The sequence below is a fragment of the Lepisma saccharinum genome, chromosome 3 (assembly GCF_977018435.1).
Source record: "Lepisma saccharinum chromosome 3, izLepSacc3.1, whole genome shotgun sequence".
Taxonomy (NCBI): domain Eukaryota; kingdom Metazoa; phylum Arthropoda; class Insecta; order Zygentoma; family Lepismatidae; genus Lepisma; species Lepisma saccharinum.
In genome coordinates this window covers 66,414,103-66,441,354 of record NC_139231.1, presented here as the reverse complement: position 1 = coordinate 66,441,354, position 27,252 = coordinate 66,414,103, and the positions used below count along the sequence as shown (strand labels likewise).

Below are 27,252 nucleotides of genomic sequence, written 5' to 3'. Positions count from 1 at the left end.
CACGTGTTGGTCCATATATATCGACGAGCAGAAGCTGAGATGGTCCATTACACATTTTCTTACTTCTGTCAACTGGAGGATAAAACTAATTCAACTACTTGCCTAAGACAATATTTTTGGCACAAATTTATGCTTTTATTTCTCAAGATGATGGTTCCGAATGTTCTGTAGAGGACATCGAGAATAGTTGTAGCTTTAATTTTTCTTCAACTAGCTACTTCTCGGATAAACATTCCAGAATCGTCAACTAGGTATGCTTAGATTAGCTACTCCGCCATCTATCGAACAAGAAAGTTACCTCATGAATGTCATGCTGATTTTTCAAAATAAAATTAACATTTTTTTTTGGTTACGAGTTTCGAGTTTTCTCCTAATTTCTAGTAATTGGGAGTCACTTGCCCCTTTCTGTTATTTATGTTCAACTTAAACATGGAAATGGCACAGGATTACATGAAGATTGTTGTAAAACGTTGTATCCCTCTATATGGATGGAATTTTCATTGAAAAAATGAAAAGATGAACAAATGCCCCCACACAAAAAAAAAAAAAAACACGTATTTACGAAGCTAGGAACGTGAAAATGCGCAATGGATTTATCTATTAGCTCGGCAACTGTTGAAAAGCAAGCGAGTTAATTTACCAAAAAGTAAAGTAAATGTAATCCTTTTTAAAAGTATTATTCCAGTTACCATTAATTTAAAGAGTTAGTTTTACAGTTTGTTTATTGGAGATTATCTGTAACTCGTAGAACGTGTCATTTTTACTGACCACAATCGATGACATTTACACTAATTTTTCATTTTATTCAATGAACGTTTTATGATTAAATATGAACAAATAGAAGAATAGTAAAAATAAACCCTTACCTTTACCAAAGAAAAGGTATAAATGTAACTATTTTCAGTTACCGATACCGAAAAAATAACTGTTTCTTGTAATGGCGTTAGAAGTGGCTCGTTACTTTAAAAGACTGAAATAAGTATGGTGGTGGTAAGGAAGTAAGGTATAAGCGATCGAACAAAAGAACAAGGAAGGGGTTATTGACTACAAACTGAAATCAGAAACTGCAATTGTTCACGAAATGGGGTTAAAATTTCCAATTAAGCCTACCTGTTTTTCTAATTTTATTTTGGTTATTGTAGATCACTTTCGTACTTAGCAAGGTTAATAGATTTTGATTGATTTTATTTTACTTCGCTTTTCTACCCCTTTTGGCTAATGCGAAGATGAGGGCGACAGATTAAAGGATGAATATAAAAAAGGAATACTCACAAACACACATGGACAACACAAAACTCATGCTCCACAGAGGATTATATCGGCTGTTAGTCCTGACGTCAGAGCCTTTTTACAGTGGTTCCGGCCAAAGAACGGACTTGGAAATTCTATTTTTGTCTTTTCTGTCGAAAGCCATGGAGGGTCACATGAACAGCTGAACCAATGGGCTTTGTCAAGTTGCCGTGGTGAGGGGGAATTCTCGTGGTATTCTGCGTTGCCACCCTCATCAAAGCCAGCACGGCGAAGCTGAAATGGTTGCCTCCGCGTAGCAAGCAAATGGGTCTCCGATTCCCTTCCTCTCCCTGAAATGCGAGCGAAGGGGTCTTGTTGACAGGAAGAGGTGTCGTGTACGACTGGACAAAAATCAGGCGTGTAGCAACCGGTAGAAACACCGCTTTTCCCCCCCTTGAACTGGAGGCCGAAAGTCTGGGTTTCCTCAATTCCATTCTCTGGCCGGGCGGACTTTAGTCTGTCAAATGAAGTGCAGGGTGCAAGAGAGATTTGACACTTGGGTGCTTACGGGAAATTCACCCTTCACCCCCCCCCCCAACCAGGGTAATAGCGACGATGAGATGATTACAGGACGGACATACATACTAACGCACACACTTAACCCCAGGATTCGAACCTGGGACGTGTGGTGCGTTATTCAAAAAATTCCGCCCGGAAAGCCGGTGTCTGGAAAATCCCCCCCCCCCATCGAAATCAATTGGTTAATAGGTAAGGTGACTGACGGGTGCTTAAATTGAATCTTCAACGAATGACATTTTATCGTATATCTTTTAATACGAAAAATTGTGGGCAACGTAATGTGCTACAAATCCAGAAGTCCCAGGTTCGGACCCAGGTCGAGGTGTCGTTGGGCTTGTGAATTTCATCACTTCATTATTCATCCTCATCGTCGCAAGAGGTAGAAAAGCGATTTAAAATAACCGAAGAGAATGAAAGAAAGAGTTATTTTAATCAGCCAACCTCTGTGTCCAAATACGTACCTAGATATGTCGTAAATATCATTTGTAAATGTACATATTCCACCATTTCTTCAACCCGAGTTTATTATTATTATTATTCTAGACAGACTTTTAATCTTACCAACTGTTTATCATCCCTGTTGGATTATGGCGACAGTGTTTTAAGTAATGTTTTTAGCAGTTTGAGAAGATCGTGCCTTTTCCACTGTGTCCGTAGAGTTTGTCCTCTTTACAACCTTACAACTTTTAACCCTTCTCAAGGGTTTCTTTACACCACCCTTTTTAACACACAGGTAAGGATTTTAGATAAGGGGACATTTCCCCGTATACATCGAAGGGTGAAAAATGTACACACGTACCGATGTAGCCAAAAATTTAATTAATCAGTTCAAGCGTTCAAGCCAGCTCCAATACAGCACCAGCAAGATCTTCCATATTGTGTTGTCCTCTGATATCGATGTTCGATAGTTGAGTGGCCATCTTCAAAAGAGAGACAAACGCAACCCTAGTTAGAATCTGGTGTTATTTTGTCCTGGCTGTACAGCTCATGGTAAAATGTCCTACAACCTCAACATAGCAGCTACATTGAGTGGTATTAGTTTATCACCTGCACTATATTTTTACGCGTAATATTAATGTACAGCTGTCATTCGAACTACCAATAGAATTTCTCAGAAGCCACGTGTATCTGTTTATATTGACTTACTTCCTACAGTGGCTAGAGAAAAGAAAAGACGGTAAAATATATATTTTTTACCATATAAATATAATTTTTGTATCTTTGTTCGACAAGTCGGTTTTCTTACACTGTTACAGTTCAAGCAAGATGAGAAAAACCATGCAAGCTTGCGAACTAAAGTGGACAGTCATTTGTTTTGTTCTCTAGTGTCCCCTTCGCTCGTGTTCATTGTGTCGCCGTGTTGTCATCTGCATAACTTCCCTCTCTTGCTTCGTCGTCAAAAATTTGAACAACGTTGAATATTACGTCTCCACTTTCGCTGGGTACGGTTACCCACAAACACTTGGAACTGAATAACGGTGACGGTGTGTTGAATAATGCCACACATTTTGGCAGCACATGAATAGGATTACATGGCAAGCAGCTGATTGCATCACCTACGCTCCCTCAGCTCTCTTAGGGTTGAACATTCGACGACAGCGCCAAACGGTTTCTCTCCTCCTGACAAAGATGTTGAAGTTAGCATAAAATTTAGAGTATTGCGCCGTTAAAATTTAACGGCCTGCCTGTTAATATACACAAACGGGATACACGTTTTCTCGTGAGGCTTATTCACGACGTCACTTCTCTGTTCTGTGGCTAGAACGTGAAGTTAACATGGCGTGGGTAAAATACACAAACACACGCTTGTTATACACAAGCTAATGTTATGGGCTCATGTAAGAAAAAACATTCAAATTTAAAATTAAATAGTTTATCTTACAGAAATATAGGTAATGATTATAAATCGCACATTTGTGTAGCTTAAATACGAGTATATTCCTAAAAACGGAATCATTAAATTTACATTAATTACGGTTAACTATAATAATAATAATGATAATAACCCGTGGATCGACAGCCCTTGAAGGGCCTAGGCCGATCTCCCGACTGCCAGTCTTCCTCCCACAATCCTACCTAGAGGTGTGGAGATATTCTACCATTAATGGGGCGACGTGTGGTCAGCACGTCGAACCACCAGCCGTTATAGAAGACATCCGTGACCGGGTTACGCTACTCACTCGTAGCACTCCAATTTCCTCACGATGGTGGATTGCCACCGGTCCTATACACAGGCCGAGAACCCAGAGACTGAACCCAGGCGGACTCGATTCCATGCCGTCCCGCAGTCGGAATGCAAAGCATAGTGCCAAAGCATGGTCACGGAAGAGGACTTAGTTACGGTTAACTAGGCTGCCAAAAGTTGATTGAAGAATTGACGGTCTAAGACTCAATTACTACCGTAAAATAAATTACACTGACCGTACTTCAACAGCCATTACGTAGTAACCTAATCAATGTAATTTTAATGAATCAGTTTCATAAAAATATATTTATGGTGCATCCAACTGAAGTTTTTGTAATCATTATCTTATCTTCATGATAAAATATTCATATTTGAATGAACAATGGTTGCGTTCTGTTTTCGCAAATTAACAGGTAGACTACATTGTTAAATTTTAACGGTTGAATATTGCAAAATTTAATGTAACTTTTAACAGTGCACGTAATAGCCGTTAATTCTTTAAATGCGGTCATGGTAATTTGTTACAGTATTTGAATCGCAACGGTAGTAGACCGTCATTTCTCCAATCAGCGTGGCCTCCCCGATGGCGCAGTGGTAGCGTCGTCGCCTTGTAATCATGGGGTCCCAGTTCGATACCCGGTGGAGGCACAGGTGGTTCGGATCCCACTTTAAACTGTAGGTCCAGTCCCGATTAGCCTTACTGTGCATAAAGTGAACTTAAAACACCAAATCAATCAATCAATCAATCCAATCAACGTTTATTTACTGTTCGGTACACTTAACCTTCATAATGCCTGAGTCACAGCAATCTCATATAAATTGAATACAGGAGGCCCTAAAATCATGTTGCGACCGCCGTGGTTGAGTGATTAGCACAGCGTGCTACAATGTTAGGGATCTCGGGTTCCGTGTTCTTTTTGAGTGTCCCTTTATTAATGCCATCATATCAACACCTCATCTTCGGGATTAGCCAAAGTGTCAGAATAAAATAAACCAAATGAATCAATTCTAAATTTATCCTCTGGAAAATCTAGAAAATCCACTAATTCAATAAAGAGAATTACTTTTGCTATCCCAAAAATACTAGAAAATGTTATTTTTTTAAAATTATAAAGTGCAAGAATTTGCCACCCTTAGTTACACAGCCTCGGCTGAGTTCACCCGAAAAGATATTTCTGGCCATGTCACTATTGTTCAATGCCTTGTCCTCATCTTCTGAAACCATAAACATGTTATGATTATCATGACTTGTTGAGAAAATCACTGAGTTTTCAGGGTGCTTACATCAAAGTTCAGTCGGGGACAGAAATAGCTACTACAACCATCTCACTGTTTTACAAACTCCCTATTGTTGTATACAAAAAAGGGGCGTATCCCCACGAAAATCCCATTCCTGTGTTATACCATCCATTAATATACCCATTTATACCATCATAAATATCTCATTAATTTTATATTAATTACCTACTTAGTGTAAGTTTAGACGTAATTATATTAAATGTCATACCTCTGATGTGGAAAAGCAACATATTTACTTACCAAGTAAAGCATTTTCTTTTAAACGAAATCTAAACAAAATCCACGGTTGTTCTTAAACTAAAAGTTTCACTATACACATGGTTGTGAATCGAATGCACATATATTTACAACATTTGTATTAATTGCCACTGCATATAGGTTAATCAAAGTCGAAATATATAACGTTTATGGCAGATTTTCCCCCTCATATGTTAACTTCACACTGGAGATTGGCTGCCCACGATGTTGCAGAAGTTATATGACGTTTTTCACCCTTGAAATATTTGACTCTGTAGTTAACGCATGCAATGCACGTGTTCCAAATTTGGCGAAATCGTTTCTGACGCGAGTTCCAATTGGTACTGAACAAAACTTTTGCGTTATGTCACTTTACAAAAGGTTGCCTCGGTGACGGCGCCAGAAAACATTGAGTGTGTAGGCTATATTTTTTGGGATCGCATTTGATATGCACCTCTATATCATTCAGAAAGTGTATATTTGGCCTAAATGCTAATTTATTAACCTAGTTCTTTTGTTTGCTGGTGGAGGACAGTAGGAATAGGTTTATTTCAAATTTGACATTTTTTTTTAGTTGGAGTTTGTTTCTTAAAGTTCACTTTATTAACAGAAAGGCTAATCGGGACTCGACCTACGGTCTAAAGAAGGGACCCGAACCAGTATGTGCCTCCACCGGGTATCGAACCAGGGACCCCTTGATTACAAGGACACGATCTTACCACCACGCCTTAGGGGAGGCTGAAGTCTATTTTTTCTAGACCCTTGGCAACAAATATAAAAGTTCGTAACACTTCCTCAAGTTCACTTTATGTACCCCGATGTTGTAGTGGTTACTCTGTCTTCTTGTAATGAACGTGTCCCGGGTTCGATCCCCAGTTATAATAATAATAGTAACAAAGCATGAAAAGAATATAAAAAGTAATGTATGCATTACATTACATAGTTTTTATATTATTTTAATGCTTTGCTCTAGATATTGTTGTTATCTTGCCCTACGCCAGAAATGCAATTTTTGCTTTTCTTGTTTGTAACTGATACTTTCCCCAAAGTGCAAAAGTATAATTCACAAACACTCATGAGTACAGGTAGGTTGAATAAAAGCACAAAGTCGGTCTAAATCACATCCAAAAATAATATTTTCTCGTTTCAAAACAGAGTATCAGGTTCAGAATATAACGAATATGCTATGCCCTAATTTCTTACTATCATACTGTAGTGCTTTTTTGGGAGAAGTTTTCGCTGTAACTTCCACATGCAAATGGCCGTTCTCTCTCTCCTTCAAAAGAATATAAATTTATGACAGGGAATTTTGCTGCGAATTATTGGCTTTGGGGACTAATCTTAGCCACTCCTAATCTGTGATGGATGTTGTTTAGAATTCACCAAACGCTCGAAACTGGGCTTAGAAGTTTTTTCTTCTGGACAACGTGCGATGCGTTCAAACTGTCTGCTTATTTGATTTTCATTGACCGTTTTCTGTTCGAGTCCGCGTTTATCACAGATGTATCGCAAGTCGCGTTAAATCTTCAGTATGATAAAGTAGATGTGGGTGGAAAGGCTTCGAAAGGAAGAAAAATCGAACAAGAAACGAGACTTGGTTTCACCACTTCTAAAGGAGATAGCATGGAGCAACGTTTAGGAACCTTCTACTTTTGTCAAATGGAACATCTAGTATTCTCGATCTTAGGCGAAAGTGTTCATTTAATTTCTTGTCGAAAACTCTAAAATGCTGACAAAGTTAAAGCGTAACAATCCATAAATAATAGGAAAATATCAGTATGAAAAACTCCAAAACCAGACACCAGCCGTTGTGTTCCAGACAGGAAATATCTAGGGAATGCCTTATCAGACATTACCTAAGCTTACCGGGTCACCAACGGTGTAAACATGTAAACAGGTGTAATCGAGGAAGAATCATCAGGTTACTTACTTGGCATTGCTTAGGCAAATTCGATTGCAATAAATATGTGGAACAACGGGGGCTGAGGGGTCAGTGAGCTTTGGGCACTACGAGCCAGTGAGACGATTGTCAGGCAGGCCGTTTGACGAATCTCATCCAGGCCAAGCAGTTCGACGACTGTCAGTCCGACGATTGGGTGAGTCGCAAGTCAGACTCTCTACGCATCGTACGGTCCCAAGTACAACTCCTTACCGTAGAACTTCTCATCTAGGAGAGACAGGTATACCTTCACATCATACTGGTCCAGTCTTTGAGGGCATAAAACTCAAGCGTTGTGTTTTGCCATTCGCATGTATATTTATCACCTCTCGCACATTACCATTAAGCTCTCCATGAATAGCGAGTACGCCATTGTTGAGGATGAGTGATGAATGAGCTACGTTACCCAGGATCGAACCAGTTCCCTTCAGGAACGTTATGAAAGGGTGAGATAAACTAACACAGACATCGAAATGCATAAAATCCAAGTTGAAACATTTTTGGTGCCGGTCTCCCTCCCACAATCCTAACTAGAGGTATGGAGATCTTCAACCGGTAATGGGGTGATGTGGGGTCAGCACGTCGAACCCTCAGCCGTTGTGGGAGATTTCCGAGACCGGGTTACGTTACTCACTCGTAGCTCCCCAATTTCCTCACGATGGTGGGTTGCCACCGGTCCTATACACAGGCCGAAAACCCAGAGACTGATCCCAGGTGGACTCGAATCTATGCCGTCCCGCAGTCGGAGTCCAGAGCACAGCGCCTTAGACAGCACGGCCAATGAACCGCACGCTACTGTTCCCTCTTTCCCCTATGTGCCTGTAGTATCTGTAGAAATTGAAACCACGTGACTTCTGACAAGTATTTTCGTACGTAAGTCCCATAATTTATGAAGGCCAGTCAGTGGAAAACAGGCCACCTCATATATATATCTCGACTTGTTGATGCCGCGGCTCCACGAAACTCCTTCTACTGCAAGGGGGTTCAGTTGTCGCCCGGTAGATGGTAGTCACGTCGCAGGCTTGTGTGAAGCAGTGCGAGTGTGAGCCGTGTGAAGTGCAGGCGGTCGTCGAATGACGGCAGTGTATGGTGAACATTGCGAGTGTGAGCCGTGTGAAGTGCAGGCGGTCGTCGAATGACGGCAGTGTATGGTGAACATTGCCTATCTCTGTCGCGGGTGGAGGAGTGGAGTCAGAGGTTGCGCGAAGGAAGAACGTCACTGAAGGACGATAAACAATGTTCCCCATACACTGCCATCATTCCACGCTGAATGACTTTCGTACTAGCCCCTGCACTTCATACGGCTCATACTCGCATTGCTTCACACAACAAGCCTGCGACGCGACTGCCATCTACCGGGTGACAACGGGACTTCCTTCAAGTGGCAGGATTTTCGTGGAGCCGCGGCATCAACACTTCGAGACGGCATCAACACCTGTTTTCCACTGACTGACCCTTTAAATATAGCAGCTACGCTGAGCAGTATGGATGGCTTTATCACATGCACTAAATTCCTACTTGCACATAACCAATAGGATTATTTGAAAATAAGATCCTTAGGAAAATCTTTGGACCTAAAAGGGATGAGGAGACAGGTGAGTGGAGAAGGTTACATAATTTAGAACTACATAATTTGTATTCATGTCCAGATATTATTAGAATGATTAAATCAAGAAGACTTAGGTGGGCAGGCCATGTGGCACGAATGGGACAGGAAAGAGGAGTTTACAGGATTCTTGTTGGGAAACCTGGTTGTAAGAGACCTGTAGGAAGGCCAAGACGAAGATGGAGGGACAACGTTGAGATGGACCTAAGGGAAATCGGTAGGGATGGAAAAGAGTATATAGATCTTGCTCAAGATAGGGAAAGATGGAAGGCCTGTGTTGCTGCAGCCATGAACCTTCGGGTTTAAGAAGGCTAGTTAGTTTAGATAACCAATAGGATTTCTCACAAGCCACGTGTATTGTTTACATTGACCTCGTTTCTACAGCGGAGAAAGAATAAGAATACCCGAGTTCATGGAGTCCATGACCTGGTCCCCATTACGCATTCCATGCTCGTTGAAGCTCACTCTCACTTAATTGACCCCCAAATGCAAGAGCTGGTCTTAAGGCAATGAGAGTCGGGACACGTTCTCCCCTTTTTTGTTTATAACCAAAGGTGAATTACAGCGATGCCGTAGAAGGTAGTTTGGACCAGAGTCCTGTTGGTGGTCTCAGTTCAAGATTACTGAAACTATTAATCTCTGTCCTTGCACTTTCTCTTGGTTTCAGCAATTAAACTCTACTATAAATCATGAAGTTTTCTTGTGATTTGCCACGGGGTATTTCAAATTAGGTAAATAATTTTCCATAATGATCAAAATAACGTACTGTATCTTTTTTTTTTTTTATAAAATATTTATTGGTTGTGGACAAAATCCATGCACCAGTTAACAATTTATCAATTGGTATTATATACATGTATGCACATAATATTTACTCACAATTATTCCTTTCATAATAAATAGTTTCCAAATTTCATTACACTTTTACAGAATTATATTAGACTTATTAAGATATTTTGTAAGAATATAGATTACCGAGGATGAAGGTGAAGTCAGTAAACAAGGCAGTGTCAGTGGTGCTTGATGTCCACTCCTGTACAATTCCTGTAAAAATGGTTCTCTGTAAGTTTCATAAAGTTTGCATTGAAATATAATGTGGTTTGGAGTTGCAGTATATTCATTGCACAAACAAACTGGTGAAGTCACTAAATTCTTCTTGTACAGATGAGCTGCGGCGATAGTGTGATTTAACCTGCAGCGCATTATAGTTGTGAGGGAACTCCGGGAGAGTTGAATCTGTTTAAACCAACATTCCTTTGGAATTCTTTCTTGTATAGAATAGTAGGCCTTACCGCATTGAGTGCCAGTATTTGTCCACAAGTTTTGCCAGTCAGTAAATAGTATTTTTCTAGTGCGTGATTCCAAAACTACGGACGGAATCTTTATTGAAAGCGCCCGTTGGATTGTTTGATTCGCTGCATATTTTGCCAAAGTATCTGCTATATTATTCCCTTCTATTAAAGAATGTCCAGGTGTCCAAATAAAGTTGATATCATATCCCAATCTCGTTAATTTCAGTGTGAGTATTCTTATGTTAACAATGTACCATTCCGTATGACATGACCATGATGCAAACTGTAAAGAATTTAGCACAGAGGCTGAATCGGTTGCAATTAGAACTGAATTTAACTTCTTCTTTTGTACATAAAGCAATGCCTGTCGTATTGCAAAAGCTTCTGCAGTGTATATTGACAGATACGATGGCAAAGGAAAAATTTTGAATTCTGCAGAATTATCACAGTAAAATGCTGCTCCTGTTTTTCCAGACGTTGATTTTGAAGCATCTGTATATATGTGATATTCACATTGTAATTTTGAATGTATGTAGTCTTGATATATATTATTTGAAATTGTAGGGATTGTCTTCCTGAAAACTCTACTTGGGTAGGCAGGAAAATGAATCCTCATGGGAGATATCATATTAAAGTAGTCTGTCATGAAACATGGTGCATTAGGTAAACGAATAATATTAGCTTGAAATTTATTAATGTCCTTATAAGCATAATATAGTATAGGTAATCTGGATTTATATTTTGCTGTACTTCTGTTGAGCATCAAAGAGTCTAACAATTGAAGTTTTGGTATGATCGGAGATGTCGTGTTGGCAATTTTCTTAAGTAAAAATTTGCTCGCAAGATATTTAACTCTAAGTTTGTATGGTGGATCTCCCACTTCTACGAAAGTTGCTTGTTTTGGAGTTCCTTTCCAAAGGCCATAAATCCTGGATAAACTGCTATATTGGATAGAAGATAGCGTGTTAAAAGCCCAACTTAAATTATCATTGTACATAAAGGAACCATACTCTAGTCTTGAGTTTAGCATCTGTTTATGGATCTGATGTAATAATTTAGGATCAGCACCCCACTTTTTCTTAACTGTCAACATTTTTATTATGTTAAACACTTGAGATCCCTTACATTGTGCCAGTTCTACTTGTGACTTCCATTTAAGTTTTTCATCTAATATAAGTCCCAAAAAATTATGTCTTCTTTGTTGACTAATAGTTTTTCCGTTTATATTTATTATATGCATGAATGAGATCTCTTCTCATTAAAAACTACCACCGAAGACTTATCTGGATTTACTTCAATTCCATTGATATCACACCATGATGATAATTCATCCAGAGATTTTTGAATTTTTTGAGCCCCTTCTTGAATATTTTTACTACTAGTGTATATAACAATATCATCTGCATATTGTAATAGACGAGTGTGTTGAAGAATTTTTGAGCCTAAATCTGCCGTGTACATATTAAATAGCATGGGACTCAGCACTGCGCCTTGTGGTAGACCTTTATGTGTATAACGTGCGGTGGATAACTGTCTTCCATATCGAATGTACAACTTACGTGCCAATAATAATCCAAGAATACTTTTTATAAAATTACGTGGAACGTTCATTTTCTCCAATTTTTGTAACAGTATATTTGGAAGGACAGAATCATAGGCGCTACTTAGATCGAGAAAAACTACGATACAAAATTCTCGCCGTATAAAAGATAGCCATATATCTAAAATTAGTGTCGCTAATACATCTACTGTTCCAGTTCCTTTCCTAAATCCCATCTGATGTTTCGGTAATTTTTGATTATATTCGACCCACCATGTGAGTCTGTTGAGTATTAAATATTCATATAATTTAGCAAGGCATGATGACATTGCAATAGGTCTATAGTTCGTATGTATTCCTGATTGTTTACCTGGTTTTAATATGGGTATTATCACCACTTCTTTCCACTGTGATGGAATTTCTCCACTATTTCATATTGAATTGTATGTATTTAGTAAAATTTCATATCCATTCAAAGGCCAGTGTTGAATACATTCGTATGTAATACCATCTAAACCCGGAGACGTTTTCTTTCGTTTATGAACAACATATTCTAATTCATCCATAGTGAATAGCGATTCTAACGTGGATGTTTCTGGATATTTCATAGAGTTTAACAATTGACAAAGATTAGTTTCAACCGTATCTGGTGTCAACTTGCGGTGAAATTCTTTTATCCAGGCTGAATTGATATCTCCTCCAAAATAATGACAAGTATTATTATTGGACATACTTCTTATTATTTTCCAAGTCACTGCAATAGAAGAATCTTTAGTTAATGTAGAGCAAAATGACTTCCAAAAGTATGATTTTGATTTCTTTAGGAACCTCTGAGTTTTTCCTGCAATTTCTTTATATCTAATAAAATGATTGATGGTAGGATTCTCCTTATAATTTATGTATGCTTTTTGTCGTTCGTTTACCCATTTCTGGCAATCCGTTGTCCACCACGGAGTCACTTTTCTTCTAGATCCAAAATTAGATACTGTTGCATTTATTTGTTCTTGTCGAATGAGAGACACCAATGTGTCATACGATACTTCTTGTTTCAACAATTCATTCTTTATTGCATTGTTTACATTTCCGGAGAATTTCTGCCATTCAACCCTTCTTGATATATATTGACTATTGTTTTGTTCAGAGCGCATAGTAAACCACGTTATATTTTTATTATGTTGAAAGGTTATCATAATTGGCATGTGATTACTGTTGTAACACTTCTCTAATACACTCCAATGGATTTTTGAAGCTATATCATTTGAGGTAATAGTTATGTCTGGAGCACTCGGCTGTTCATTAGGTCTTGAGATTATTGTAGGTGTTCCGTCGTTGAGTAATACAGCTGAGGAATCTTGCAAGTAATTATACAAATCTTTACCTGATCGATCAGTTAGAGAACAGCCCCACATAGGGTGGTGTGCATTAATGTCCCCTGCCAGCACAAATGACGTGTTTGGTGGAAGCTGCCCAACGATATTCTGCCACACTGTAACAGGGAGGTGCACTGTGGGAGGGCAGTAAATTGATACATAAGACGTATCAGCAATCCGAACACCTGTAATCTGAATTTGACTGTTTATATTTTTAAACAAAATAATGTCATACTGTATATTTCTTTTAACACCTATAGCTGAACCACCGTATCCATCTAAACGATCATCTCTTATCCAATTGTAACCTTTAAACTTCAATGTTGAGTCAGTTTTCAACCACGTTTCTTGTATAAGAAGGACATCTGCAGAAAAATAAGATAAAATATGTTGTAAATTATGTCTATTAGGAATTAAACTTCGTATATTCCATTGTAATATTTTCAAGACTTTGTCTGGCATGCTGGTTGTTGAAATAAGTATTGCAAAATACTTGTAGCAATGCAAGTCCAGTCCTGGTTAACGTTCAATGTCGAAGTCCCTGCTAGGCTACATAATTGTTCTATAAATAATGAAAAATTATTTAGGAATTTTGTAGAATTTTGTTCTTGTGCCCGAATTGGCTGGATAGCTTGAGCCGCCTCTGCAAGAACAAATAAATTATTTTGTTGGCATGTTGTCGACAAATACGGAGCATTGTCTTTTCGAGATCCTGACAAAGAATAATCAGGGCTTGTCATTCTCTTTTTATATTCATTTTGTCCAAATGGTTTCAATGTTTGAGAAGATTTCTGGCGTTTTCCTTGAGAAGACTCAGTCTCTTCCAAATATTTTCCAGCTTTCTTTGAACTGTACAATGGCCTTTTATTAGATACACTGTATTGATCTTGTATTATATTATTATGATATGAGGTGCTACTCGAATTGTTAGATATCGAAGCATATGTAACTGGCATTACTGTCTTTTCTATTTCCTGAACATGGCCAGTAGATATCTGTTCATATCCATACATATAATTAATTTTTGGGACTTTCTTCATAGCTTCGTTAAACGTAACATTCTGAACTGTCATAATTTTGATTATTTCCTTTTGGCGTTGTTTTTCAGGACAGTTTTTGTCAATTGCAGTGTGCTCCTGATTACAATGGAAACACTTGATCTTATTTGTGCAAGAGGACGATTCGTGATTCTCACCACAGCGTTTGCATTTTAATTTACTTTTGCAATTAGCCCTGAAGTGCCCATAATAAAAACAATTAGTGCACTGTTTAATCAAGGGAATGTACCTATCAATATCAAACTTTTTGTAAAACAGTGTGACATATTGTGGTAAGGATTGCGAGTCGAATGTTACAATTACCGTTCGAGTTGGAACAGCAACGCGAGTACCCTCCTCGTACTTATACTTCACAATGCGTTTTACCTTTATTACTTTGGCTGTTGATGAATTTATATTTTGCAAAATTTCATCTTCACTTATTGACTGATGTACATCTTTCATAATTCCCATTCTTCGTACTCGGTGTGATGGAACAAAACCTTCCCAATTATTCTGTAACAGTAATGGATTCGAAAGGAAATCATTTGCATAATTAGATGTCGTAAATGTAAGTCTAGCTAGATTTTTCCCAAGGCTATCTATCTCTTTCAAACCTCTAATATTTTCTTTGCTGACTATTTGGCCTAATTTTAAAATGTGAAGTTGAGGTGCTATGCACAGGGGAACACTTTACCTTTTTTTTTCTTCTTTTTTTTTTGAAGTTGACCAATGTTTCCTTTGCCATTTCCACCTGAGGCATCCTGATGTTTAGATTTCACAAATATTTCATACGGACCTAAATGATTACTTCTGTACTTCAATACCTGTTGCTCATAAACTTTTTTGGAACTTGATTTACTAATTTGTTGGGTGTAATCTATATTATTACACTGAGAATTCAACTTATTAACTTCTTCTACCGAAGTTATGATTTCCACGTTGCTGGAAAGTTCCATGGCACTAATGTCCGTGTCCATGTTGGATTCAGCTGGTTTTGTACCAGCAAATTTGGCTTTACGGCCTTTAGATTTTTTCATGAATTAATGTTCACATTGTCGCACATATATTTAGAACGACACTAATATTCAAACAGTAAACTATAAAGTCTCAAATTCTAACTTAGAACACAAAATTATCTTTGCAACAAATCACTTACACAATCACATCTGTAACCACAGACTCAATCCCTACTGTATCTTAAATGATAAACAACCTACTTTCAAGTTTATTAAAATCTTAAAAGAAGTTTTTATATTGTTTATTAATCACATTTACAAGTTGTTAAAATTAAGGTACATCATCAACCTGGTGGAGTTGGCTAATTGGCAAATCATCTTCGAAGGCTAAATTTCTAGGTTTCGGGAATTTTCGTGTAGTGTAGGTTGATTGATTGATTGCCATCGACTTGACCATGTAAGTAAAAGTTGCACCATGATATCGAATAGGTCACAATTATTGTTTATTGATTTGGTTCGCTTTTTCGCGAAGATGACGATGAGTGATGATTTGATTAAATTAATGAAAGGACACTAACAAATAACACCCATGCCCTGGCCGGAATTAGAACCATGGACCTCTGGCATCCTAGTAGCGCGCTGTGCTACACATCCCCGTGTGTATTCCACCACTGCCATCGTTGTGGATGTTCACTGACAGCTTTGGCGGAGAAAGAACTGGGCTGTAGTCGTGGTCATTGAGGGTTATAGCTTGTCAGTGCTTCATCTTTCTTTAATTTCGTACCTACGTATCTGATGTGCAGAAATAGAAGATTCTTATCGGGTTTTAAAATCTATATATTCCTTTTTACTGTTGGAGGGAAATGTTTGCATAAAAATCTTCCACATTTTCCTCGAAAAATACCAATAATAAGTCGTAGAAGTTTTTTAAAAAGTTTTTATGGAAATCACTTTTTTGGGGCACGTTATCCCTTTTTTCAACGACCCTGTTAAAATATGTAAAAAACTGTAACTATTAGTAGTCTTATATTGGATAATGTTACAATCCAGTACTGAATGACTATGAACTACATAGCACTTCCATCATTAGACACTTATATAATACAATTAAGAATTTTTTTTTTTTAAATCATTGACAATTTTAATTTCAAGACATAACATTGTCTTTAAACTTAAGCCGGATAAGGCATAATAGACGAGGTCTTAAACTTTAATTACTAGTTTCCTCTTACAGTGTCCCAATTCCTAGTTACTGTTAGACAAAGGAAAACAATCGAAGAATTTCAATTCATTTCGCACTATTGAGTTGCAAGGTGCTTTGTAGGCTGCATGTACGTAATTACGAACGAGGATTGATTTTTAAGTGACTGCCTGCAACAAACACATCAGTTTCTTGTTTAAAAAAAATCAATGAGAAACCGTAACAGGAAAGATCACAGGCCAAACCACCCCCTCGCCCCACACTCTAGGGAATTTGTGAGACCTCATTATAAGCCTTACTAAGTAAGAAAATTTGTTTCTAGGAAAGTTGCAGAGGGGGACTGACACTATTTGCAGTCGAGTCTTCATAACCCCATATTTCGTATAATCCGAGGGCAAAAAAATTCGAGTTTTTTTTTTCTGATAAGTGCTGAGACAAGTGGATTTGTGAGCGGAAACCATGCAACGTCCTGTAGAAGTCACTTGACTTTCTCTAAAGGGTATGTTCAAAAACGTTTAATTATTTTTTTCCCTAACATCATTGTTATTATTGTACTGAGCAACGTAAGTACAATATTCATAAAAAACTGTATGTCTCATTTTTCACATTCTGTATTATTTGTTATATTGTTTTTCTTTCGCCTTTTTCGATTTTTCCTAAGATCTTCCGGATGTTTGTTTTTCGAGATAGTTTCGGTCCCGTTCATCTCAGATTATCTATATTTTTCTGTATTTTAATAATAATAATGCTGCTGCCATGATTTTCAGTATGGGACAATGCATCCTCCACCCTCTAGGGAATTAAATATTACTATTTACGAAATGAAATACAATACAAGTTGCTTCCCACACATTGAGTTGCATGCTCAGCAGTGAGAAGGGGGAGATGACCAGGTGTATTTTTCATATTGAGAATATTGAATTTTATCATGGTATTGAGTGTGAGTCAACAGAAATCAACATAATCCCGACAACAAATTATTACACAAACATACTCCCATATACACCGTGTCCAAATATTGTAAATATTTTCACGTGATACAACTAATTTTGATTGTGCTACCACTTGTTCTTTGTAGTGTTACTTTCTAACTTCTATTTAGTCCACAACACACAAAAGTATTTTTAACAATGGAGGATAGATGGCAGAATTAGTCGAGCATTTAAAAAGACCAAGAGACGGTAAGGAAGAAAGATATACTATTTGTCGTAAATCTACCAAACAAATGTGATAATCTAGTAGAAAATGCAAGACAATGTTCAAGAAGTATGTAATCAAAAATAAGCAAACTGCAAGAATTAATCGACAAATTAAACATAATAGTAATCCGTGATTTTTAGAATTTAAACACAATCAACTTCTTCCCGAACGCAAAAGTTCAACTTGCGCACTATATAAAACCACTTGTCGTCTGCAAAAAACAGTAGCCAAGCAATCTATCTATATTTAAACTTTTCGACACACGAACAATTTTTCATGGATTTATGTTAATATCGTCGATTGTTAAAACTTTCCATGTATGATTAGTGCAGTCAAAATATGAAAAATAAAGGAACTAATTCATAGCAAGCTGAAATTTGGTGTATATCTTCATTGTATCATTAATACCAGCATACCAAAAGTTCCCGGCGATCACCCGTACGCTAAGTCCGCCATATTGAAAATGGCGGACAATGAAAGTTTTCTCGAAATAAGGGAACTATAATTCATAACAAGCTGAAATTTGGTGCATAGCTTCTTTATAATATTAATAATAACATATCAAAAGTCCCCGGCGATCACTCTGCCGCTAAGCACGCCATATTGAAAAATGGCGGATATATTCTAGATTTCACTAACTAAAGAACTAATTGACAATAGCTTGCTGTTGGAGATATATCGTTTTTATAACAACTAACATCAATTACATGTTGAGATTTCTGCAGATCATTGACACGGTAGGTAACGGCGCCATATTGGAAGGACGGCGGATAATTTCAATATTTCGCATGAGAATGGAATTGACTTATAACAGAATGGAATTTGGCAAATGGGTTTTGTACGTAAGGTATGACAATATTCTGTAATATTTGCTGTCTCATCAGGCAGGCTATTGTTTTCAGGTGTCTCGTTAGGTTCACAAACTAATCAGATTGTCACTATGGCAATGCTCACCTGTAGGTAACATACCAGAAGAGACATATCTGAATCAGAGAGTTCGTCGTTTTCATCGTTGTCATGTTGGTCATCGACGTCTTCACCATTGTCTTCTCTGGAAACACTGAAAACAAGAATGAAATTCGTACAGGAAACATTATAAATCTTTTACACTGTATCTCGACCACAAGGTGGGGCAGTCATCCTTCCACAGTGTTATTGTTTTGTAAAAACTGTTTTAGGGCTCTATTCGACTATGCTGGTTCCGCTTATGGAGGAGCAAACCAAAAGCTTCTCATTGCCTTGGATGTACTGCAAAGACGGGCTCTTCGGGTCTGTCTTGGCTTGATGTCATCAAGTCCTAACGTGAGCGTTTATCTAGAAAGTAACAAAAAAGCATTATACCAGGGACGAATTTAACGGTACAATATCTACTCAAAACATGGTCGAGACATTTCCACCCTTTCAATAAGACCTTCGCCATCAGGGGCGGCGCCAGAAATTTTCGACCGGGTGGGCAGAAGCTCCATATTAATACAAGATAACCAAAAACGTTCTTGCCGTTTTTGACGTCCTATTAATCATGCGCTCAGAGAGAGGAAACGAAATGACGCACGTGCCTGCCAAGCGATCGGGAGTTAGTCTGACCATCGACTGTCAGTAATACAGGCACGTTGTGCACACACAGCAGTCATAGCTCGTCCAGTGTCGAAGAGAAATGGAGGTATCGAAGCAGCTTGTTCGCGTGTGTTTGTTGTATGACTTTAAAGTGGGCCTGTCAGCTGCCGCATCAAGTCGCCGCATTTGCCAGGCATTTGGGGAGAATACCGTGAACGAACGCACTGCCAGGCATTGGTTCCAGAAATTCCGTTCGGGAGATGTGAGCCTTTCGGATGAACCTCGCAGTGGACGACCACATGAGTTGGATGACGAGGCCCTGAAAGCAGCCATCAAGGAGGACATTGGTCTAACGTGTGATGAACTTGCAGAAAGGTTCCATGTTTCCGCTGAAACAGTCAGACTGCACCTGCATGGGATAGGGAAGTCATAGAAGTAAAGCAAGTGGGTACCCCACACATTGTCGGCAGCCAACAAGGACCAACTAGTGACAGCCTCTTTGTCCTTGCTCACTCGGCACCTGAACATACCTATATTTGATCGCTTGCTCACTGGTGACGAAAAGTGGGTCCTCCTTGACACTCCCAAGCGTACCAGACATTGGTTGTCGCCACGTGACCCTGTTCCTCACACCTCAAGACCACCTCTGCACCCACGAAAGGTTATGCTCTCTGTATGGTGGAATTGTCGGCAAGTGGTGCATTACGAGCTCCTTCCACCTGGTCAGACCATCACTGCTGACCTCTACTCTCAGCAGTTGTAAAGGGTGCACCGTGCATTGCGGCAGAAGGAGCCGGCATTGGTGAATCGCAAGGGTGTGCTGTTCCTGCACGACAATGCCAAGCCACATGTGGCAAAGGGGAACCAGGTTACCCTTCAGCAACTTGGCTAGGATACACTGTGCCATCCACCATATTCACCGAACCTTGCACCAACAAATTACCACCTGTTTCATTACCTCGACAACCACCTCCGTGGGAGATCCTTCGCAAATGAGGGAGACCTGCAGAACGCACTCACGGACTTCTTTGCATCCAAGCCCGCCGAGTTTTATCGCCAGAGTATTGTGCAGCTGCAGGAACGTTGACAAAAGGTGTTGGATGCTGATGGAGATTACTTCGTAACCTAAAGGTATGTACCGTCCACTATATTGCTCTTTGTTTATCACTGCTCTACGGCAAGAACTTTTTTGGTTACCTTGTAGATTAGGGTGGGCAGTATAAATGTAAGACCATATATAGTATATATGTGTATGTAAGACGTATGTGTCCGCCTCTCTCTTACACTCCCAATTTTCCTCTTACTTATTTTCCCTTTCCTTTTCTTGTTTTCCTCTTTATTCTTTTCTAATCTATCCTGGCATGTTGTTCCATTTCCTTTCGCTTTGTCTCTGAATGAAGACAATTATTTCAACGAAGTGTTTACCCATGCGCAGCCATACATTCTAATCACATCCTTTCATGCACGTTAATACAGTGAAATAAATGTGAAGTAGGTTTAATCTTGTGTTGCAAATACAAGGCACATGCATCATATTATGTATTCGACTACAGTGATAGAAAGTGCGATGGTAGACAATCGTTAAGTTTCTCGTAATTTAAATGCATGTTCCTGAGCATAGTATTTTCATGGTATGAGTTTTTGACTGAAAGAGTTTTCTTTCTCCTTGGAGGTCACTTTTCTTAGCATTCAAGGTTTGTAAAACTGAGAAATCTATCTGAATGTTTGTAGCAGCGGCGATTGGGTGCCAACGTTTGAGGGGCAAGGACAATATACTTTTTCTTGGCAGAAAAGGCTTAGCATAAAGAGGCCATAGTGCGAGGGAAAAAGGTGGCAAAATGTGGCGGGGCAACTGCATCCCCCACTTCTCGCTCCTCCTAATCGCCGCCACTGAATGTTTGGATTAAAATGAACGTCTTATTAGGAATGTTTTAAAACACACACGGAAAACCAATTATTCTTTGTTCATTGTCCATGAAGTATTTCTAGGCTAACGAAAGGCTATTTTGACAAAATATCACTCATAAGTAATAAACAAGTATGATTGAGAAATATGTTCAGAATTGAAGAGATTATTAGCTAAGTTGCTATTCGTTTTCTGAACTGTCATGTTACTATTGCGGGAGAAGCAATACACGTATGGTTACATGAACATATTTTTTGAGGTAACAAAATGATTTAGGACAGAAGGAATTCATCGAAGTTGAACACCGTACCAGTAATAATTCTTCTATTTTTCATAAATGACTTGGGTTGTATGGCTTGACCATTTCGAACAGGAATGTCAACCTCTATTCTGTGCAGCATATCCTGGAAACTTTATTCTTTCAGGGCAACGAGTCTCTGGCGCCTGGAACCACTGTCAAAGTAATAATTTATGAGGGTTTGTATTTTGAGTGTCAGCATGTGTTTGTTTTCGCCCCTTCGTTACTTTCATCTAATCACAATTGAACCTTATCGTCATCATTATCAAAATTAGCAGAAAAATGACTTAAAATAAAACAAATCAACCACAACTTACTCTTCCAAAAATGGAGTCTCATTAGTTCACACCTCTTAGAAAGTTGAGGTGGTAGTTTCAATTGCACAGCGTTTCATTAGTGGATAAAGGCAACTAATTCCGTGAACAATGACGTTGTTTTCGGAAAGTCTCAAATATTTATCTCAGGCAATCACCCTCTTAAAATGGACGCATCTTCTGTGTTGATAAAATTACACATTTGGTGCGAGTTCATTCTGTACATTTTTCCCAATGGCATAACGCTGTCTCATTATAATGAAGAGGTTATGTGTTCGACTCCCCCCTTCTCTGGAGGAAGCACAATGCACGCTGGTTCGGACTACACGTTAAACTGTAGGGATAGTCCCGATTAGCCTATCTGAGCATAAAAGTGGGCTTAAAAACAAACTCACAAAAACGTCTTCTGGATACTTCGTAACTTGTTTTTCTTTACTTGAGCTGCATCTACAGATTCTGTCGACATATTCGGCTAATTCGTGTGGCAAAATGTATGTGTCGAACGAGGATTATTCATTAGCAATTGAATAATTCTGTAGCTTTTTCCATACATAACTGGTTTATTAAAATTTATTCACTTCGGTATTGTAGTGATTATTGTGATTCCTTGTTATTAGTAGAACGAATAAAGTTGATATTTCGCATACCATATTTGAAGAAGGCCTCCCCGATGGCGCAGTGGTAGCATCGTCGCCTTGTAATCAAGGGGTCTCGGGTTCTATTCCCGGTGAAGGCACATAGTGGTTCGGATCCCACTTTAAACTGTAGGGCCAGTCCCGATTAGCCTTATTGTGCATAAAGTGGACTTAAAACAACAAATCAATCAATCAATCAATCATATTTGAAGATGGCAGGTATATAAAAATTGCAATGAAATATAAAAAGGGTCACTTCTGGAATTTCAATGCAGAGCTAATTAAAACTATACTCTCTGGCATACTTAAACCCGAAGGTTTATGGCTGCAGCAACACAAGCTTTCCATCTGTCCCTTTCCGGGACAAGATCAATCCAAGATGATGATGTTTTTATTTGTTTATTTGGAGATTATTGTAACGATACCCAGGTCTGGATTTATATGCGTATGTGGAGATCTGGAGCTTACAGCACCAAGACCTCACTCCAATCCCCTCTACACAGTTTCAGTTATAACTTCTCGCCAAGTTACATGGTGTCGTTTGTTATTATATTTTTTTTACCACATCCGAAGTACCTATTCTTTTCATTATGTGGTACTTTTCAAAGCAGTCTTTTCCAGTGAAGGACCGGAGCTGTAGTCCTCAAGTTCACCCTAAATTCTGATATAATCTTGATCATACCCTGCATAATTTTGAGCCTCCTAAACCTACTAGCTGCTTATAATCATGGAAGTATTCATTTGGTCACAATTTTTGTTTCATTAGCTCTAGTAATTACTTTCACTTTATAATGACAACATTTTCAAGGGTTGATAATATGTTAACATCTCTAGCATAGATAATATTCACAAGTAAAATATACATGTTATGAACACCAGAATACACTTATTTATTGAATCATTCATATATCCCCAAGTATATGTACTTTTTGAATTTGATTGGGTGGGCAATCGGGTGGGCACAGGAATTTTTGGGTGGGCACTTGCCCACCCGTGCCCACCCTTTTCGCCGTCTCTGTTCGCCATTCAAAGACAATGGCATATCGAAAAGGATTTAACTTCTATTCCCCCACGTTATTTTTTCTTATATTGTTATTTAATTGATCCCGAAGCCTACCACCTCACCTTCACGCACATAGAACCATTCATCTCTCATCTGACAATTCCTATTGAATGACGTCTAGAGATGCACTGCGATGACCACGGCAGACAAGAGAATTATAAAGAATTGTGACCTAAGTTGACTTTTATATACACTGACGGTTCAAAATTCAATGATGAAGTAGGTTGTGCAATTATGTTCTATCGTACGATGAAATTAAGAATACCTCAAGATACGTCAATATTTTCGGCTGAGTGTCATGTCATATATCAAGCGCTCCTCTACGTTGTAGAACTAAGAATTAACCACTCCCTAATCCTCACTGATGCATTGAGCGTCTTGCAGGCTTTGTCGAGAACAGGCAGTGCTGCTTACAAGTTAACAACATTTGAATACTTGATTTTCTGCACAATGCAGCATCTTCGACAAAAAGGACAGAAAGTGGTTTTCACTTATATTCATATTCGTGCGCATAGTAATCAAAATAAATACCATGACATAGTAGATGCAAATGCAAAAAAAAAAAAGAGAACCCAGGACTATGTAACACCTCTTCGATTACCTTATATAGATCTCTTACCCAGAGTAAAATATAAATTACAAAAACAGTGGTAGGAGTGGTGCAAAATAGAGCTACAAAATATCACATCCTATAAGTGGCATGCCTAAGTCAGAAATCATAGAACCTGGTACCAAAACATGAATTTACCTCCGGCAGTCGTTGTTTTTATATTAAGAATGCGTACAGGCCATGTATTAGTAAATCAACATTTGGCTTGTTTAAAGATTGTGTCATCAACTTCCTGCCAATGCGCAGAAGCTAATCAAACACTTAATTATTTGTTTTTTGAATGTCCCTGAAGACAACAACACTCTTTATATAAAAATTTTACAACATGCACAGGTTTCATTTCCGATATCCTTATCTACATTAATATCTGAACCTAGCATTGCAGTTATTTGGATTCTTTATACGTATTTTCGCTAGAAAACATAGGTTTACAATGTAAACAGCCATGATGATCTGTAGGACAATTTAAATCAATAAGATCTCGTTATACCATAAACAGAATGGACTACAACACTCAATAAGTCATTAGTGTTTCGAAGAAAGTGAATGATATTCAACAACAGTTCGGAACATATATAATAACAATAATACCTGAATTCAGCAACTTTGACTAGAAATCGCAAACGCGGTGTGAGCCAAAAATAAAGTACAAGAAGAATAAGAATGTAAATGACAAGGAATATAACAAATTCTAAGTTCCATGTTAATTAATTTTTCAGTGTTCAAAGTTATTAGCGTTGACTAATACTATATGTTGACATTTCAAAAATAGTAGGAGATTGAAATGTGAATTCATATCAAAGACTGTTATTTGGAACTTGTTGTTTAGTAGCATTATACCATGTGTATTAAAATACCCACATGAGCTAATAAGTAATAAGATATAAGTTTTCATCCACGCAGAAGGTAACGTAAAGTGAAGTATTACTTATCGCTGCCTTTAGAATTAAAAAGTTGGATTAAGGGTAGAGAAACAAACACTGGACCTTGCTGGTGCGTGTCAACGGTCGACTTTTAAGTTGAGCACCCTGTATAAAGGAAATAGAACGTGGAATAACAATTTTTAAGCACGACCAGAAAGTTACCCAGTCACAATCTTGAATGCAACAAGTTTAGAGGGTCTACCAGGAAATCATACTAACAGTGACCTTATGGAATGAATTATTGGTGAATTGCCTCTTTATTACACAGGGATTTCCCAAGGCGTAGGTGTGTATCCAGCAATTCTGCAAGCTTTTATTTCTGACATCTGCAAAAGAAAAATTATGGTGAGAGACACCGCTTTTCTTTCTCCATCGGCTTATTAACCGTTTTTGGCCATGAGGGTCTTGAGAAATTCAAATATTTGCTTTGGCTTCGATTGGAGGAAGAAATCGTGGGAGGTTTTTGCACGAAATATTCATGCAAGAGAGGAAGGTACGGAGAATTAAACGAAGGCGTTCGTCTAGAGAATGGAGAATGAACATTTTACGTGTTCAGAATGCACTGGGAAAATCACAATGAATCAGTGTTACCAACCGCATGGATATTTTCCTCCATGCAAGTTTCATTGGCACATTTTACTAACATGAGAGAGAATATTCCGGAAATGCTGACATGGAAGCATATTCGGACAATGCAGCGTTCTGAGGCGACGACATCACCACTACATCATCGAGGAGGCCTTGTGTTTTTGAGTATCCCCAGAAGTTTTTGTATTGAATGTATTCACATTTAAAATAAGCATAATTTTAATTTCATTAATATAATTATCATCGCGCTCACAAGAGATATCTTCGAACTTCGCCGATCGCGTAGTGGTAACGTCGTTGCTTGGTAATCAAGAGATTCCGTGTTGGATACCCTGTGCAAGGACATAATGGTTCGGATCTCACTTTGAACGGTAGGTCCACTCCCGATTAGCACATCCGTGCATAATTAAATATGAAACTATTATGAATTTTTCATAATATTAGTGGTTGTGGTTACTTATAATTCGGATTAATAATGTAAAAGGTCCACTGCGGGAAGCTGATATATGCTTATTTCCCACAGATCTTTACAATTTTTGAAAAATGTTGATTGATTGGTTTCCTTTATTTTACTTCGCTTTTCTGCCACTTTTGGCAAATCGCGAAAATGAGAATACTTTCACGATGCTATAGTGATAACGTCATCGCCTTGTAATTAAGGTGTTCCGGGTTCGATTCCCGGTTGAGGCACATGGCATTGCAGTTCGGATCCCACTTTGAACTGTAGCTCCAGTCACGGTTGGCCTTTCTGTGAATAAAGTGGACTTTAAGCAACAATTCAATTCAAGGCGAAAATGAGAATGAGTGATGATATGCTGAAATTGCTGAAGGGACACTCACAAAGAAGTCACACGTTACTCGGGATTCGAAGCCTGGACCTCTGGCATCGTAGCGCGCTGTGTTAACCATCACGCCACGGAGGTCGGCAGTGCACTCCGGCCGTCTTTACCGCCCCCGACCTTTTCAGAGATGCCTCAAAGTACCGATTTATTAGAGGCTGGACGAACTCCAGAACCGCTCCATGCAGAAACATTGCTCAAAAGATTCCTCACGTGAACAATATTATAAATATTTGATTTACTTTAGGATTTCAAATATGGATTTAATCCTGAGCTGCGCAACAATAAAACATATTCAAAAGGGATCTGTGGTAAATTAAAGGTTAAGCACGGCTTTGTCTATTGTATTACAACAATCAAATAAAAATCTTAAAAGTACAATAAGAATTGTAGAACAGACTGTATTTAGCTCAAATTTACATCAGGTATCAACTGTTATTTACAAAATGATCTCAAGACTGCAACACTAGTCAAGAGTGCTTCAAAACGCCATTTTTTGTTGTTTTATTGGCGCATCCTACACACAAGTACACCAGTGAAGAGGAATGCTTTCTTGCCCTCTGTCAGCCGAAAACTTACAGAAATTTATCGACAAATGAAAATACAATATCTCTGTGCATGCTCACCACACCAGCAAGTTTACTAATGGAGGAGAAAGTTCGACAATGGCCTCAGCTCTCAGGCAGATGGGTGGAAAGGCCTTCTCAGTGGCTGCAAGTGGACCCCAAATACTTATTCTTCTTAAGGTATACAGGCATTAAGTCAAAGTTGAAAAGATATGTAGCTAAAATGCAGCTAACTTGTGCAACCCTACATACGGAAATCTAGTAGATAAGAAACAAAAACAA

At 38.4% G+C, this 27,252-nt stretch overlaps 1 protein-coding gene across 1 annotated transcript in view; it reads left to right on the top strand.

The window, feature by feature from the left end:
* Positions 1–27,252, top strand: part of Gpa2 (Glycoprotein hormone alpha 2) — a 188,220-nt gene that overhangs the window by 279 nt on the left and 160,689 nt on the right. The window lies entirely within an intron of this gene.